The 17,016-nt window shown below is 37.4% G+C and overlaps 1 pseudogene; it reads right to left on the bottom strand.

Annotated features, from left to right (window-relative positions):
- LOC100913391 overlaps window positions 1-14,524 on the bottom strand; it is a 146,411-nt pseudogene extending 131,887 nt beyond the window's left edge.
- Between the last annotated feature and the right edge of the window lie 2,492 nt (window positions 14,525-17,016).

Here is a 17,016-nt window from a genome sequence, read left to right as displayed (position 1 = left end):
TTGTATTATCTCTCAAGTTTATTGTTTTTATTATCTGTCATTGTGACATCCATTTAACGCACCTTCCAAGAACAATTTCTCTGCTATCCTCTGTTCAAAAACATAAATTGCCACCTTTTGTATCCCTAAGGATTCCTCTCATGGTCCACTAGTATTCAAATGTGTTCTCAGACTATTCAGCAAAGTTTACTTTTAGGTAAAGGCTAAGGCTCAGGGGCTCAGTTTTTTGTTTTGTTTTGTTTGTGTGCTTGTTTATGCTGATGACAGGTACTGTACTGCCAAACCCCCATTCTCCTCTAAGTAGGGAGTTATCAGCTTTAACTGGAGATGCATAGTTTAAATCAAAAGGAGGAATGCGCGTAGTAGATATTTAGATGTGTTATTGGTGTACTACCATCTCAGTATAAGCCAAGACTATGACGTTGCAGCCAAAAATAAAAATTCCCAAGACAGGAATATTGAAGACTATGAAGCAAAAAATAAAAAGCATCCTAGAGGAGAAGATGGAGGAAGAAGACTGGGCCTGGGTTAAAGATGGCCACCCTAAGTCCCAGGCTGATCACAGTCTCCATTCTCAAACCAGTCTCCTTTTCCATTTGAGTTCCCTAAATGTGTTGTCTTCTCCTACTTAAATATAGGCTCTCTGAAGTCAAGAACTGTCTTGTTTATATCTTCAAGCCTTACAATAGTGCATAGAATATAGGAAATGCCTTTTCATTCATTCAAAGTATTCGAGACTACTAAAGGTTCTACTATATTCAGCCTCTCAGATCACATCTGGAGTATTGTATTCAGTTCTGAGCACCATATTTTAGGAAGAGCATGGATGATCTGAAGAAAGTCAGATGAGGAAAGGGAAGGGCCTGAAGACTAGTGGACTAGTTGAAGTAATTGGGAATGTAGCTTGGAAAAGAGAAGACTGGGGGAGGGGGATACTTGATAGCTATCTGTAATGTGGAAGTGTAATGCCACAGTCACTTTTGAATTGTTCTACAAGTTTCCCTTATCTCAGTCTCCCTTAGTTGTAAACCCCCCTTCTGGGCCATTAAGATTAGGGACCATTTACTCTAAGATTATACATTGTTAGCAAGATAAACAAGAGAGTAGACCTCCTGACTCTTTCTGTCCTCAATACCTCACTGATATCTTTATCTCTGTGTATTCAGACATCCTGTCTCTGGGTTTTTAGGATTTATGGTCTCCCCCCTATCCTGACAGAAGTTTTCCTGCACTTTTTACTCTTCTTTGTTTCTAAAGGTATTTAAGAAGTTGGGTTTCTCCCATTCACTGCTGGAGGCTGGAGGCTGGCCGCTGGAGACTGGCTGCTGGCTACTGGATGCTGGATTCTTTGAGATGACAGTCTCCTCCAGTCCTGGGACCAACATGGATTCCTTGGTCCCAGTACATCTTTATCTCTGTCTGACTGGATAATTTGAGATGAGAGTCCTGTCCAGTCAATTATACTCTCCAATTAATAAAATATTAAAAAGCTCTCTAATCTCTCTCCTGCCTCAGTTTCCCTGGCATTACATTTTGGAGGTCCCACAAAGATAAGGGAAACTGAGTCCTGGATTAGAGATTGGAGACCTCTCGGTCTCCAACTAGGCCTGAGGAGGCTCTGGATCTGGGTCTATTCCTTGGGAAAAGATCAGCACTCTGGATACCTCCAGAGCCTTCAGGGAAAAGGAAGCGATTCTTCAGCCTCAGTCTGGCTTACAGTGGACAACGAAATTGATTAGGCATTTGGGAGAGTAAGTCTGTCTGGGTACTTTTGGGGTACCATCTGGTTCTGGTTCTGGTTCTGGTTATTCTGGTTCTGGTCTCTGTTGCTAGCAACCTGTGGTCTCAGAATAAATACCGATGGGTTTAAAAGTTCTGAGATGGGTATTTTCTGGGATGCTGGAAAATATCCTCTGGCTTTGTGTTATATGTTTGTTTAATGTTGGAACTGTGTAGTCTGTGTGATGTGTGTTCTATGTTCTGTGTGATTTGTCTGTCTGTTTTGTTGGTTGAACAACGTTGCAACTGTGCTTAGTAAAATGGAGCTCCATGTGTGTCTGTGTGTGTCTATGTTAAAAATTAGCAAGCTTGTAAGAGATAAGAATTCAGCCTGTGTTGCAGGCTTAGAAAATATCAAGAAGTTTGAAAAATCTTTCTTCTCTCTCTCTTTGTCTCTGGCTGACTGCAGCAGCCTGTGAGAAAAAGGGAGAGAAGGGAAGAAATAAAATAAATAAAAAATAGATTGAAGGGATTTGAAAGCTTGGAAAGTTAATATATATATATATATATATATTTATATATGGAAGAGCAGTGTGCTAACATTTAAAGAAAAGAAGTTTGAATGGAATATCTAGGCATTCTCTGTGAAGGCAGAGAAAAGCACTAACTGGGCTTGGAAATTCATAGAAGCCCCTTTGGATTCTGGAAGGAAAAAAGGGAATTCAAGGTGAAACAAACTTCTCTCTGAGGGCAGAGGTCCTGGAAACAGCCCCTAGTCTGTTTTGCTGATTTAAGAGTTTTGTTAAGTTTTAAGAACAATGATTAAGAAATTTGGGAATTGGTTGTTTGAAAATCTGCTTGTGATTTTAAACTTTTTTTAACCTGATGTACTAATTTGTAAATAAGGAAAAGCCTACTAGATAGAGTAAAGAGTAATAAAATTCAAGATTAGCCTGGCCTGGGCAATAAAAAACTCTGGAGATAAGATGCTATTAGAAGCTTTCAGCAGAAATGTGGCAGAAAAGGAAAAGAAAGAAAAAAACTTTTAAAAACAGCTGTATTAGTTTGGTTCAGAGTTTGTTATCTTCTGAAATATATTGAGTTAGTTGTTAACATAAGTTATACTTTAAATCTAGCTCTGCTGGACATGTGTGGGTTTTGTGGAGGCTTGGGCTATTCACTATAGTATGGATCTTACAGGTTTTTGAAGGAAAAAGGAAAGAGGAATGCAGGTGATTAGGAAGGACTGATTTGTAGGGGAAATTAGAGGTATGCATGGTTTTAGGAAGGTGAAAGAAAGACTTTTGGGAGTAGGTGAAGAGTTGGAGGAGGGAGCCACCCACCTCTACTGCCTTCTGCTACTTTACCAAAGGAAAATCTAGGAAGGAAAAGTCTTTAAGGAGATTGTTCAAGTATGTAGCTAGAGAGAAAGAGGAAGTTGGAAATGGGTGGATTTGGGAAGAAACCTGATGTTGGAAACCTGATGGGCTAAATCTTGAAAAGGATCCCTATGTAGGATATTGAGTGGGGAACCTGAGGGAAGTTTTTCCTAGGGGGCAGGAATGGTGGAAGGGAACCCTCTCCTTTCCTCTCCCCTCTGAGTAAGTTCCTGCAGTTTTTTTCTTATCTCGTTATGGTCAGTGCAGCAAACTGTGCTTTAAAGGAACATGCTTACTTTTAGGTTAATTGACTGAATATTTGTTTCTTTGATATAAAGGTTTGCTTGGTTGAGGAATATGGTCATAAATGTGATCCATACTTTGCTAGGAATATTTCTAAAAGTTTAATTGCTATGTTAAAAGAAACTTCTTGAATTCTTTTATGTGGAATTGGGTGTTCTGTATAAGTTTAAATTGATTGCATTGGGTCATCCTGGGGTTATTTAAAGGGCCTCTGAAAATAATAGCTTTTTCTTTGTCCTTTTGAAAATGTTTTTGTTATGGACAATATGCAATTTGGGATATTTTTCTATGTATTGGGTATTTTAAAAGCAAAATGATTTGTATGTATAATGCTCACTTATGTAACATCTATCTAGATATGATAATTGTTCTAAGTTGTGAACTTACTGAGAAAATTTTCTTTCTGTTATTACTATAAGGTTAGGGTAAATCTTTGTTTAATATTTATCAGAAATTTTATTAATGGAATTTATTATTGGAGGTAAATTTTCTTGGGCTTATAGTTAATTAGTTAATGCTATTTGGGAGTTTTAAAGCTCCACCCTCTGACAGTTACTGGGACAATTGATTGGAATAAAACTGGGTTAAGGCTATTTTATTCTGTATATGCTGAAGGTTGAGTTTTAACTGCTTATGCTATGTTATAGTTATGTTCTTGCATTTTTTTCCTTCTGTAACTGATCTCTATGATCAGAGCAATGATCAATAGAATTGGTAATGCAATTCAACTATCTCATGCCTTGCTATTTTCAGTCTGGTTATATGTAATCAAATGCTTCGCAACTAAGTATTTGGCCTGGTCATCTGTCTGTTACTGGATATTTGTGTTTTGTTTCTTTAAGGTTTCTACATGATAAGAGGACAATTAACAAGGGTCTGTAAGATTGCAGCCATTTGCCTGGTCTGTAAAGCAAACTCATCTCTTCACATAGGAAACAATTTATTTTGGCCTCCTCTTATTTTGTAGCAGTCTGGTGAACTGAGTCTTTCTATCTGAGACTGATCTAATCTTTATTTGTTAGATTTGTGTTTTTGTTCTAGATTTTGGTCAAATTACAGATATTGGCTTGCTTCTGGAACATGGATCAGCTTTGATCAGTTTTGATTGTCAACATGGCATATCCACCCTCTGCATGGAATGAGAGCCTCCTATCACTTCACAGCCTGAAGCAGCAGTTTTTAAGTGAGACCATGGACTGGATCCTGCATCTACTGTACTTTGGACTGCTATGAGGGACTTCGGGAATGGTTGATGACTGACTGTTAAATCTTGCATGGATCATCTATTACTGTGTGTTTAAGATTTGGGATGGGATTTGTTGAAACTGTGTAATTATTGCTGTTATGTTTGGGGACTTTTAGGAAATGCTGCTGTACTAGGCTGTTATGTATAGGGATTTTGATTCACTCTTGGGATTTATATGGGGAATAGTCATTTGATAATTCCTTTCCATGAGAAAAAAAGGGGAGGAAGAGATAGAACATTGGGGAAACTGGTATATTTTTTTCAAAATACTTGAAAGAATGGGAACCCCTAGCTCCTATTCACTTTGCCTTAGGCATTTCAGCCCCAACCCCTATCTCATTAGTTCAGATTGAATTTAGATGCTTTAGCTTTAGGATCCCTTATTTTGTTAAAATTGCCCTGGCAGACTCAGTTTTGGGGATTTTTTTTTTTAGAAAAGTTTTAGAAATCAGACACCTATCTTGGGACTGGCAGTCTCTCTGATCTGCTTTTCTAGTCCTGTAACCCCAGTACATTAATTTGTACCGCAGCATTTCAAAGGACCTTGTTTGATATCAGGCATCTAAAAGTTTGGAGTTTGCCTGCCTTGATGGTCTAACTGTGCATAATCTGCTCAGAAATCTGATCCTTTCTGCATCCTTGTTTGTTCCTCTGGGCGGGGACAGGTGAAGCTACTCCAAGCCCCACCCTTTCCCAATGGAGAGGGCTGCCCCTCTGAATGGGCAGCATGACTGTCTTGAGCCCTGCTGCTCTGTAAGCAGAGATTAAGTTAAGTGCACAAATGACCACAGACCTAATTGTCCATCTCAAACTGGATTCTCTGGCTGAGATGGTGCTCCAGAACTGTAGAGGACCTGACATGCTTGCAACAAGGGAGCCTCAGTTTCTCCGGCATTACAGAAGGAGTACATTTATTCTTCTTGATCCCAGAGGGAAGAACTGAGAACAAGAGGGGAAAAGGGACACATCTAGGTTCATGTCAGGAAAGACCTTATAACAATTAGAATTATCCCAAAGTGGAACAGACTGCCTCCAGAGTGAGTGAGTTTCTCTTTTCTCCGAGATTGTTGTGGTGTCTTATAATAACATGAGATACCTTCCTCCTCTTTTCTGTTTTCCCTAGTCATACATTTGGAATTCCATATTCAGTTCTGGGTATCACTTTTTGGAAAGGATGTTATTAAGCTGGAGAGTATCCAGAGGAGGAAAACAAGATGGTGATGAGACTCAGGATGTTCCCATATGAGGAATGGTTTAAGGATATCACTGGAGATCTTTAAATAAATGCTGGAGGTTCATTTCTCAGGTACATTATACAGAAGATGCTTATTTAGGTTTGGATTGGATCTCTGAGATCTCCACCAAATGAAAGATTCTGTGATTTTGAGTTGTTGTCAAATGCCAAATCATTTAAGCATATTTGATCTTTATGTCTAGAAGCTTAAAATGCTAAATAAAGATAGATACATGTGTAGATGGATACACACACACACACACACACACACACACACCCCACACTGTATGAAGCCAGCCTTGCTTTATTTCTGAATGATTTTCCTGCTACTATAAACATAAATTACCTAATTTACAAAAACAATCCTTTACTCAGCTATAGATAGAGACAAAAACTTGCTTAAGAATTACATTTCTGGAATACCTAGAATTATTTTTTTTCTTCAGCATTCTGAACTCAGGCAAATATTTAGGAAACAGGAGAAGGTTTCAGAATGTAGAAAGCAGTCTCAATCAGTAACAGCAACAACAAAAATCATAGATCTGTGTCACAGAATCTCAGGACTGCAGGAAACCTCAGGGGGAGGCAATTTGGTACAATAGTTTTGAAGTCAGAGGTTGTTGTTATTGTTGTTCATTTGTGCATAACTCTTTGTAACCTCAGGGACCATAGCATGTTAATACTGTCCATGGGGGTTTCTTTTTTTTTAAGGCTTTTAATCCTTTCAATTTTATTAAAATAATTATTTGATATTTGCATGTATAATGTTAGATTTTCTTTACAAAAACAGATCAATGTAATAAAATTATTTTATTTATTTTGGGCAAAATCAGAACTACTCTGATTCAAATTGAAACCACAATTTGAACATGAACAAAGTATAGGCAGTAAAAATATTACTCTTACTTTTTTGCTTCTAACTCTTTCACTTTCTCAGTGACAATAATAGCATCACCTGACATTCACAGATGCACTTAAATGTTTATTTGGGAAGATTATTTTTTATGACCACTATACAGATTAAAACTAAATATTTTGAGACCGAGTAAACCAAATTATAAATTAATATATAATGTTTGAGCACAAGGAAGTGGGTATTTTTTGATCAGCCATGTGAAAATATCCTTTATCTTGAATTGTAGTTTCTACCCAATGTATCGATAGAATGTTAAGTCTTCAGGCTCTTTTGGTAACTCTCTCAACTGCCTTTTACCTCAACCATAACTGAGATAAGATGGAGTAAAAGAAAGCCTCATTATTGTTTTCATAACATTGTATAATAGATTAAATCAATCTGATTGCAAACATTAAAGTATATGTGGTTTGTGATTTAGTTTTACCATTAAATTCTATAAAGTAGTCAACATGATTACATTCCCTTGAGGAAAAAAAAATATGTATATAAATACAAATCCCTCCCAATTCAAAACCATGACAGAGCTGCTTAGCAAATTGTGAGGATAATTTGAATGATTCACACAACCATTAGACTTCAATGTAAGCTCTAATGTAAGAAAAGTTGCATTTCTTCTAAGTATTTTAAATGAAATTTGTAGCTACAAACCACACCAATTTGTTTTTTAAAAAGAAACTTTTATTGATTTCTTACAGGAACAGTTTAAATGACTCCAAGACTACAATGCTAATAAGTGAGACTCATGCGAATTTCCCAACAGTAATTGTGTTTCTTAGCTCTTCCCTTGGTTTTTTTCCTCCTTTCTACCCTGTAGGCAGTGAGCATCCTGACCTTGAGGAGAGAACACAAAAAACAATGTAAGGGCACCTTTACTATTTCTGCACACCTTCAAGTTTTCATTCATAAGAGAGATATACAATCATGCAATTATTAGAAACAATAACTTTAGCCTCAAAAATGCAATAACAGAATTTTCTTGGCTTTTGAATCTGGGACATTATCTATTAATTTTAAATCAAATAAGGATATTAGAAAATTCCCATTGCTGACACCAAAAATCTTTACCCTGCCCCCACCAAAAACAAAAAACAAAACAAAACGTTAAAAGAGCACAGAAGTTTGCACTAGAAACTGCAAATGTCATTGATAATCTAGCATTTATGACTTCACAAGGAACAAAAGACAAAAGGAAAGGAATTATTCAGTCAGAATTTGGAAAGACAATGATAAACTTGCAAGTCATAACTGTTTATTATAATGTTAAAAGAGAAATTTCAAAACAGTGATTCAAAAACAGTGACATTTCAGAACCAGAAAATTGGAATAAAAACATAGAGTATGCTGATAGGAGAGATTTCACATGGCTTCTTAAACAAGATGTGGTTGTATAAGGCAGGGTTGAAACACTCAACTGAGAAGTGTTTTGTCACCATTTCTTTAAAAAAAATAATTCTGGCTAGATGAAAAATTCCAAATCCAATTAAAATCATTACTACTCTGTAACGGATTTTCTGGATTTGAGGACAAGCTCCTTGATAGGTGTGGAAATTGCTTGAATTTCCTTTTGAATGACATTGTTAGCATTCTCATGTTTTTTATCTACTTGGCCAATCAACTGGTCATCTCCTTGTCCAGTTTTCTCATTCTGATTAGTCGGCTGCTTCACAGCTAGGTGTGGGTATCTAGCCAGAATAGAAGTGATTTTCTGGCATTATATTGCTAAGAAGAGCACTGATTTGTGATTCACATCATCCAGGTGTATATAGCATACAATGAGTTGAGAACTGAAACAACAGAACTGAGGTAAGATATAGAATAAGAGCTAGCTCCTTTGGGACTTTCAACTGTTTAGTTAACACTTGTCTGTGATGGATAATATTTTTTCTTTTTTTTTTTTTCTTATCTCTCTTTTTCAACACAATATTACAAGCATCTGCTACAATGTCCAGAAAAGAAAGTGAAGACTTTTGCTAAGCTTTTGCTGTTCAGAGAGTTATTGAGTTTTGTGAAAGGAGTTTATCTAAAATCTTTTTTTTCTTTCCCCACTTGTTATGGTAGTAGGATCTTGTACTGCCATCATTAAATCAGCAGCTAAGATGCTGAAAGTTAGATTAGTGATAAATGTACAAAAAGTCTTCAGCAAGTGCTTGGCAAGGTTGATTTGCCCATCATCTATAAAGAACTTTGTTCCTTTTTCAAACACTGTACCTTGACACTTATTGTTAATTGGTTCCAGAAGGCACAACGAGTGGCACAAAGGACTAGTACTGAATGCATTTCTCCCTTGAGAAATACGTCTCCAATCTGCAGTCTAACAGTCTTTCCCACTCAGTTCTCCAAAGGAATAAGTGGGACTTCTAGCTGTAGAAAACCAGGTCAGCCTAGCCCAGTCCAGCCTGGCTCCTTTATTCTTTACCCAACTCACTTTCTGAGAGAAACCCTTTCCATTATACTGTTCCCACAACCCATGCAGTCCAAATTTCCTTAGGGGGAAGCGTGTATGAAGGCTGGATGCTGTGGTCCAACCCCTCTGCTGCCCAGAGCTCTGGGGGCTGCTATCACCTGTGCCTGGCTGTTCATACTACCACCACTGCTCCTGCTCCTGATGCTTCTCCTTCTGCTGAGTATCCTGGTTAGTTCATGTTGGTTATTCCATTCCCTTTTCAGTATTACTGTTTTGGGAGCAGGGAGACTATGTGCTGTAGCCACATCATCCTACAGGAACTGTGCTAGGACCTGTAGATCAATGTGCACAACCTCAGTCTCATAGGCTCGAACCTGATTTTCCTCTGCACTTGTGTTCACTGGGAAGATGCTGCCCATGGTTGAGGTCATGAGGGCATAACTCCAGGGGTTGGTAGTACTCCTGGAACATCCCTACTCCTCAACTAAGTCATCAACCAAGTGCTGCAAGTGCCAAACAAATGTCAAGTGCTGAAGCAATTTTTTTCCTCATTGAAATGCATAAAATACCAAATTCAATGAGGCAGAAGAGTGCCAAGGTGCCACTATAATAATGTTGACACTTCATTTTGTAAATCTTTGATTATATGTTTCCTACTAGCTCTGCATACAGAATCTACTGAACATATTTCCAAATAACTTCAATGGAAATATCTTTTCTTTATGAGGCAATTGGGGTTAAGTCACTTGCTCAGGGTCACACAGCTAGGAAGTGTTAAGTGTCTGAAGTCAGATTTGAACTCCGGTCTTCCTGATTTCAGGGCTGTTTTATCAACTGCACCAACTAGCTGCCCCCTATGGAAGTATCTTAAATGTACAGCAAGTTCTGTAACAAAGTCTTCAGAGCCATCCTTGTATACCTTCTTTAAAACATTTTCAGTTTCTTCCAGTGACATGAATGTGATTTCAGGCTTTTTCCTTCTTGATATTTGCTGAGTCTCATCATCCCTATCATCATCTTTCCTTCTTTTTTTCTTGGTCTTTTAAAGTTTTATTAAAGCTTTTTATTTACAAAACATATGTATGGGTAATTTTTGAACATGACCTTGCAAAGCCTTCTGTTCCAAAATATCCCCTCCTTTCCCTCACCTCCTTCCCTAGATGGCAGGTAGTCCAATACATGTTAAATATATGTAAGTTCCAATATATGTGTGTATATATATATATATATATATATATATATATATACACACACACACAACACACACACACAGTTATCTTGATGTACCAAAAAAATCAGATCAAGAAGGAAAAAATCTGGGAAAGAAAACAAAATGCAAGCAACCAACAATAGAAAGAATGAAAATGTTATGTTATGGACCACACTCAGTTCCTACAGTCCTCTCTCTGGGTGTAGATGGCTTTCTTCATCATTAAACAATTGGAACTGGCTTGAATCATCTCATTGTTGAAGAGAGCCACGTCCATCAGAAATGATCATCATGGTCTTTTAAATTTCAATTTCTCTGGCATTTCCACCATCATCTCTTCCTATATCATTCATCCTTTTTATCTTTTTACTTGAACTAACACTATCCAGGATAAGAGACTATTTCAAATCTTCAGTGATTAAATGAACTGGATTAGTCTTCATTTCCTTTATAGCTTTCTGATGCACCAATTCATCGATCAACTCTGTACAGTTATTTATAAACTTTTCACTTACTATAGCATCATTAAAGACCACAGGTAATGGTTGTTTGCCAAAAGTTCTCATTAAGGCTGAAGCAATATTCCAGCATCCTCTGCTGTTAAAGAACTTGGCAGTAATGGCAAAAATATTCACCCAGGAATTAAAGCTAATGGTTTCTTTTACTGAAGCTTCAACCTGATCTACAATTCCTTGACCAAGACAATCATCTTTCAAAAACAAGGGTCATGAAGTTTGGTATCTTTTCTTTACATAAGTCACAGCAAGTGGGATTCCAAATCTGGATAAAAGCATCAAATTCGAGATAGCCATTTTACCCAAAAAGGATTCTATCCAGTTGCTCTGTTTATATACATATCAGGAACAAATATAGCTTTAACTTGTCTCCCTCTAACAACTGCACCTTTTAAACACCCACCATGAATAAATTCCTTAAGCACAAAAAAAGCAATTTTTCCTGAAATCTAGAGTAAGGAATCAAAGAAAGTACTGGAGTAAACTGGATTATAGCACTAAAAAACCACTTACATATGCCACAAACGCCTCAGCAAAAATCATTCTCTGTTGTCATGGTCTATTTGTATGTACAATGATATGTTGATCTGGATGCTAGGAGAGGGCCTGTATCACAAAGTTTCCTGGGAAATCATAGGTTTCTGAAATAGGTACTTGTCTTATTTCCCTGTAGTTTGTTGTTTACTTCTTCAGCTAAGTGATCCAAAGAGTTCTCAACCATCAGCTCCTTTAACACTACTTGAGCATTTTTCTCTGACTTAATAATGTTGCTAATTCTGTTTTCAATATGAGTCAGATCTATGTTAATTACCAGCTGTAGATTAACAATGTTTACTAGACCACCACAAACTTGAAGTTCATCCCTCAGTTGTTTGAACAGAAATAATATATTGTTTACCGTCAAGTGTGTGAACTACTTGTAACTGTTTCTGTTCAATCAATTTAGTTACAATTTATATATAGCCCCATTCTGATAATACCCTTACTTGATCTCTGCACAAACTACACCACTATTGGAAGTCTGCTGCCATTTCCTGGATCTCATCCCACGCCTGTGCCCATAGCACAACTCCAGCCGGTTTGGCTCTACCCAATCCACTCCATGCGGTTTCCTTGGCAAAGATATTGAAGTGGTTGCCATTTACTTCTTTGACTCATTTTACAGATGAGGAAACTGAGGCAAGCAGGGTTAAGTGGGTTGCTTAGGACCATTCAGCTTAGAGTTTGAAGCTGATTTTTAAGTATAAGAGGAGGTAATCTGATATGGTTTGAATGTCAGAAGACTTCTAGTTTCAAATCTTACAAGTGACACTATCTGTGTGATTTTGGGAAAAGCACAATCTTTTTGGACCTCAGTTTCCACATCCATAAAATGAGAAACTAGATGGTCTCTGAGGATTCCTTCAGATCTAGAGCTATCTTATCTAGTCCACTTCCCTTGGGAGAGTGACTTGTTCAGATTAACACAGGTAAAAAGGCTGTTAGTTTGGGAAGTTCAAAGAACATTCAGTCAATCATACCTATTTTAAGCCAATTATCAGATTTATTGAATAAAGCATGAAGCAGGTAAGGTAGTGGATAGAGAGCTGACCTCAAAGTTAGGAAGTCCTGGGCTTAAATCCTACTTCTGACATGTATTGGCTGGTGACTGAGTAAATCACTTCACTTTTTTCATTTCAGAGACAATTTTTTTAAGAACAGAAGTTGCAGTTTTAAGAAAAGGACTCTAAGTTTCAGAGGTGCTGATCTGTATAATTAGAAGTTTGCCAAAGTTCAGAATTCTCTCCATCAGTATCATAACAAATCTAGCCCCTATAAAACATAAGGAAGCTCTGTCTTAGATGGTAGATGTGGGTGCCCACTGTTTTATCTTGGTCTAATTTGAGGAAATGAAACCACAGTACATGCACGCCTAAATTTCAGGCAAAGAAGAAGAAGAAGAAGAAGAAGAAGAAGAAGAAGAAGAAGAAGAAGAAGAAGAAGAAGAAGAAGAAGAAGAAGAAGAAGAAGAAGAAGAAGAAGAAGAAAAGAAGGGAGGGAAGGAGGGAGGGAGAGAGGAAGGGAGAAACGAAGGGAGGAAAGGAGAGAGACAAAGACAGACAGAGGCAGAGAAGGAAAGAGAGAAAGAGGAGAGAAAGAAGGAAAGAGAGGGGAAGAGAAAGAGGGGAGAAAGAGAGAGACAGACAGAGACAGAGACAGAGACAAAGGGAGCAAAGAGAGACAGATTATAAAATTCCTCTATGCTGTGTAGATAAATAACTGGCATCAAAGTTAGAAAGACCTAGGTTCAAATCCTACTTCTGACACATACCTCTGTGACTCTCAGCAAATCACACACACACAAATGTATGTACATTGTGATATATGTGTATATATCTATACATATGAGCATATATGCATACATGTATATGTGTATATTCTACAAACACATATGTATGTATGTATAACCATGTTTATGTTTATATAGGTAGATATGTCTACCTATATAGATAGGTATATCTATGTATGTAAAGATATATATATATATATATCCATATAACTATATATATCCATAGATATAGCTAGATGTATATCTATCAATATAGAAATAGATAAATAGCCAGATAGATTGTTATTTGTCCTCCATCCTTGAGGAGGACCATGACATCAGGGAGGTGATGCCATGATTTTCAAGTGAATCGGATTTGAGTGAGGGAGATCTGCACAAGGTCACTTTAGCTATCTAGGTCCATGGGGTAAGAGATAGATCAGGAGGAATAGATAGATAAACAAACAGAAAGACAGAAGTCAGAGATAGACTGACAGACAGACCCCCAGATGGACATATAGATAGACAGATAGGCAAACAGACGCAGACTCACAGATAGACAGACACAGATAGACAGATATTTAGACTGATAGACAGATAGATAGACACTCAGACAGAAATTCAGATAGACAGATAGATAGACAGACAGATACAGATAGGCAGGCTGACAGACAGACAGATGGACACAAACAGACACACAGATAGACACATAGATAGACAGACATACAGATAATCAGAAAGACACAGATAAACAGACTGACAGAGACATAGACAGACAGAGTGACAGGCACAGATAGACAGACACACAGTCAGATAGACAGACAGATAAATATCCTCCATCCTTCACTGTGTAAAAGTTTTGGATCTAAGCTGGCTATATTAGGGGCACGCCTGGGACTTGAACCCAGTTTCTCTATACTTTATGATTGTCCAAAGGAATTTGTGCTATAGCACTCTTCCCTTCTTTTTGCCATCCACTTTATGCCAATCCCTTGAATTACCTTGGGAGAATTCAATGCTTTTCTTAGAAATCACAAATTGTGATGCTAAAAAGAATAGACTTTTATTTGTAAATAATAAGAAAAACAGCATCATTTATATAACATTTTAAAGTTTGTTAACTGCCTATAGACACGTTATTTCATTTTATTCTCACAGCAACCTGTGAAGTAGGTACCCATTTTACACATGAAGAAATTGAGAGAGACATCCAGGGTCACACAAAGCTAAGTACCTGAGGTGGGAGTTGAACTCAGGTCTTCCTACCTCCAACTCCAGCACTCTACTCATGTTCCACCTAGCTGTCTATCTCCTTAATATAGGGGAAAGTGTTGAGACCTATTTGGTTTGGGGGTGGGATGATAGGGAAGGATATTGAGGTTACATAGGATATGATTGGATCTCCAGAGGGGATCTGCTACTTACCTAGTGGAAAAGCCTTGGGTGAAATGATCTTTAAAGTTTAGTAAAGGGGAGCTAGGTGGTACAGTGGATAGCCCTGAAGTCAGGAGAACCTGAGTTCAAATCTGGCCTCAAACGCTTAATATTTCCCAGCTGTGTGACCCTGGGTAAGTCACTTAACCCCAATTGCCTTAGCAAAGGGGAAAAAAAGCTTAGCAAGAGAGGGATCCATTCCTAACATATATATTTTTACCATGTTTAACATATATTGGATTACTTGCTATCTAGGGGAGGAGGTCGGGAGAAGGGGGGAAATTGGAACACAGGGTTTTGCAAGGGTTTATGTTGAAAAATTATCCAAGCATATGTTGTGAAAATTAAAAAGCTTTAATAAAAAATTTAATTTAATTTAAAAAAAGAAATCAGTTTACCTAATTCTAAAAAAAAATGCAGGTCTATTGAGTACTTGAAAAAAAGGTCAGTCCACACTCATCAATGAGATCTGTCACTCTTCCCAGTTTCCCTAGAGGCAAACCTGGCCTGCTCCAAACAACAGGTCTGCTGTCCAGCACAGAAGCAGCCCAAGTGCTTCATTGGGAAGAACAAGATCTCATTCCACTCAACCCCACTGGTTTCTCATCTCTGATCTTATGGACAAGTAGGTGCCAATTATCTAAGCAGCTGGAAATTTCCAGGACAGAAGAATCCAGACAGGAGGCATGGAATCTAGAGAAAGAGCAGTAGCAAGCAGTTGGAGGGGGCCACAAAAGTCAAGCCTTCCCAATATCATAAACCTAAAGGGTTTTCAACGTTAATAAGTTGTTGCTAATAAATTGTTCCAAGACTACCTGCCAGATGGGGGTGGAGGAAGGAGGGGATAATTTGAAAGAAAAGGTTTTGCAAGGGTCAGTTGGAAAAAATTACCCATGCATATGTTTTGTAAATAAAAAAGCTTTCATAAAAAAAGAAAAATAATAAATTGTTCCAAGTTTGTAGATCTCAATTAGTTTGTACGAAAATCAGATAAGGAGGCACACCTAGGGATTTGACATCATCCATGATTTTTTGCAGAAAAGGTCAAAGATTATTGATGATATTATGCCCTGACAGGAGCAGATTTTCTAAGTGATGGGCTCCCTGAATATTCTAAGGATGGTTTCTGCTTGTTGAAAACTGGATTCGATACAAATTCTACATACTATAATCATTACAGAGACTCTTAACCCTCCAAATCAATTTAACAAGCCTCTCTGGACAGGCATAAAAATCATGTATGACTTGTTTGCTTTCAGTTCTTATTGCCTTTATTGCTTTGTTTGTTTTTTAAACAAAAATGAGTCAGAGAATTTTCAAAATAGGAAAGGTTTCCTTTGAGCTAGTCTCTCATCTCCATTTTAGATCAGAAAGAACATTGGATCTGAAACCAGTTGATTTGATTTTGAATCTGACATTTCTCCTCTTGAATCACAGAATCTCAGAGCAGGAAGGAAATCTCAGGAGCCCTCTAGATTAATCCATAACTGATTCCCATTACTGAACCCATAATCCTACTCCAAAACCCAACTAGTGGTAATCCAAACTTTTCTTAAACACTTATGGTGTTTGGGAGCCTACCATCCCCCAAGGAAGCCCATTCCTTTTTTGGACACCTCTAGTGATTAGAAGATTTACTTGATTGAAAATTAAAGCGTGCACTTTGTAATATACACTCTTTGGCTTTTTTTTTATGTGTTTGACATGTATATTGTCTCTATGCATATGTACAGTATCTCTCTTGATAGAACGTAAGCTACTTGAGGGCTTCCTGTTTTGTTTTGTTTTTATATCTCCAGCACTGGGCACAGTGTCTGCTTTGTTGTGAGGGTTGTTGTGAGAATCAAATGAGATAATATTTATAGGGTGCTTAATACAATATCTGGTATATAGTAGACACCTTGTAAATATTAACTATTATTTCTATTGTAATTAATTATTCCTAATTTAGTGCTCCACAATCAATCAGAACTAGTCACATTTCAACATATTTGAAGATAGCAAATATTCCATCTAAAGCTGTTTCTCTGGACTAATAAGTCCCTTTTCTTTCAGGTGGTCCTTATAAGAAATTCTATAATTTCTTTTATCATCCTGGCTATCCTTACTTTTATGATCTCTCATTTATCAATACCTTTCCTAAATCATGGTGTCCCAAGTTAGACACCCGAAACTCTAGATACAATCTGGTTGCTCCCATCTGCCTAAATATTCATCTTAAGGCTCAGATAGAGCTATACTACTCTGTCACTCAAAAGCCTTCCATGAATCTTAATCACAAAAATGGAACAAGGTCAGTTGATATGAGTAGGATGGAAGAAAGCATCAGAACTGTCAAGTTTTCTTCT

The sequence above is a fragment of the Sarcophilus harrisii genome, chromosome 1 (assembly GCF_902635505.1).
Source record: "Sarcophilus harrisii chromosome 1, mSarHar1.11, whole genome shotgun sequence".
NCBI classification, from domain to species: domain Eukaryota; kingdom Metazoa; phylum Chordata; class Mammalia; order Dasyuromorphia; family Dasyuridae; genus Sarcophilus; species Sarcophilus harrisii.
Note: the sequence above shows the minus strand (reverse complement) of the source record. Positions and strands in the feature narration are given on the sequence as shown.